This window comes from Saccopteryx leptura, chromosome 3, assembly GCF_036850995.1.
Source record: "Saccopteryx leptura isolate mSacLep1 chromosome 3, mSacLep1_pri_phased_curated, whole genome shotgun sequence".
Lineage (NCBI taxonomy): Eukaryota > Metazoa > Chordata > Mammalia > Chiroptera > Emballonuridae > Saccopteryx > Saccopteryx leptura.
In genome coordinates this window covers 91,552,888-91,555,073 of record NC_089505.1, presented here as the reverse complement: position 1 = coordinate 91,555,073, position 2,186 = coordinate 91,552,888, and the positions used below count along the sequence as shown (strand labels likewise).

The 2,186-nt window shown below is 43.3% G+C and overlaps 1 non-coding gene across 1 annotated transcript; it reads right to left on the bottom strand.

Annotated features, from left to right (window-relative positions):
* Positions 1–1,480: 1,480 nt before the first annotated feature.
* Positions 1,481–1,596, bottom strand: LOC136401852 (U5 spliceosomal RNA). Its single transcript, XR_010750779.1, has one exon. It is a non-coding gene; the product is annotated as a U5 spliceosomal RNA (small nuclear RNA).
* Positions 1,597–2,186: the final 590 nt, after the last annotated feature.

Here is a 2,186-nt window from a genome sequence, read left to right as displayed (position 1 = left end):
AATCAGGGGTACTCTTATCTTAACCTTCCTGATGGTGCTGCGATACCATCTTTGGCTCTTGGGAACTTCTCCCAGCTCATGCTTGGAATCAGTCATTTCTCCAAGGAGCCTGTTTCTTTTGAGTTGGGGACCGTAATCTGGGATCTTGGACTGCTCATCACACATCTTTTTGCCGAAGATGAACAGCAAACAAGTCAAAACTCCCTGCTTTAGACCTCCGAGCCCAAAGAAAGCACTGGCCACAGGCATTTAATTCTGACTGACCAGAGCCAGTCCTGTGGGGAGCAGCTCCACTGGGGGAAGGAGAGAACAATGCCATCCTAGATCACTTGAATAGTGTTTGGGGTCAACAGAGCAGGCTGGACTGTGGGTAACGCCTCAGGCTCCCTGAGCTTGAGCTCACAGTCTTCTAGAAAAGAGCTGGCCAAAGGGAGGAGCTTGGGAGGCTGAGAAATGGGAGTCCAAGGAAGGAACTTGGGGATAGAGTCCCTCCCTCCTCCCTGGGGCAGATACTGCTAGTTTTCTTCTCTGGTAGCCTCACACCATTAGATGCCTGGAGGTTGCATAGAAGAAAGACTACATTTCCTAGCCTGCTTTGCAGCTAGGCATGATCAGGCAACTAAGCTCTGGCCAATGGGATTTGTTAAAAAATTCACTTACCATTGAGGTTCATCAAATCCATTATAACATCATCAAAATTCTTTCTCATTCCTGTTTTTGACAAATTATCCAGTTTTATCTTTAAGGCTAAATGACCTAAAAAACAAAAACAAACAAAACCAAAAATGCCCCCCACCCACATTTATAAAAATGTTCTAGGAAAACAAATTTTTAAAAAAATATTTAAAAAAGCAGTTAAAACTCACTATAAGTGCCACACTTAGCTAGTCAGAAAGGTGCTGGGACTTGCCTGGTATTTACCTCCTTGAAAAATGTTATGGAGAGAGATGTTCAAGCGTCATCTTCAAGTAAATAAAAAAAGTTTTATCTAAGGCCAGCGCAAAATCCAGGCTAACTGGTGTTCTATATTTAGCATATATCTGGGGTACGCGAGGCCGCGGAGCGTGTTCGTGGTTAGCGGTCCCCAACCTGTGAACGTTTTGGGTATAAGACTCGAAGACTTCGTGACGAAACCCTACTCGTCTCCGGGGCTCCACGGGTGTCCCTTCCCAGCTGGACGGTCCCGGGACAGGCGGACAACCTCTACGCCCCACAACACCCTTCCGGAAGCAACTTGTTCATGGTCCGGTCCGTCCAAGAGTACCGCTAGTCTACAAGCCTACCGTCTTCCAGGGTAAACATTGGCTGAGAATGAAGGGCGACAAAAGTCATAGTTTCTCAATGAGACTACCAAGCGGAAGCAATAGAAGAAAACAACACCAATAAACACATAATTACCTACATAAAAGAACAGAACGGCAACCAACACGCGCTAAACTGACTTGAAACATATTCAGTCTATTTTTAAACACCGTAAATGAGCCTTACAAACGCAAGGCCTCAAAAAATTGGTTCAAAACTCAGAATTGTTCCTCTCCACGGAAATCTTTAGTAAAAGGCGAAAGATTTATGCGATCTGAAGAGAAACCAGAGTATGTTTATTATTCCCGACCCATATTCCTCCATTAACTATCATCCCTAATACAATAATGGTGATTATTTTCTCCAATATATGGTGACTTTTCCCTTTTCTTCACACAATTTTATGAAGAAGTCTCACTTTAAGGGAAAAATTATTGAAAGGAAAATGGAGATCCTAGTCATTTTTTTAGGTTGGAATATGTTCAATGTGCAAAGCGTTGTGGGTATGCAAATGAACCCTCAGCCCTGAGCTCCGGCTTCCGGAAATAGATCTTCCGTCTTGGAGCCGAGACTCGGACTACCACTAGGGGGCAGAGTGGAGTCTTGTCCAACCATAAAGTCTCACTTTTGTACTTGGCACTACAAGTAAAATTTCTTTTGGACTTAAATAAATAAAATAATTTAAGTTGTAAAATAAAACTTGAAAATAATTACACCCATCCTTCCACCCATCCATTCATCTGATAAAAATGTGTTGAGCATGTTAAGCCTAATCCGGAGGGACTCGAAACATTGAAGACACGAACAAAATCCGTCGATTACACACTAAAGCTTTATTGTCTAGCTTGGCCAAGCGACGGCAACTCTGACAGAAATCTGAGGGA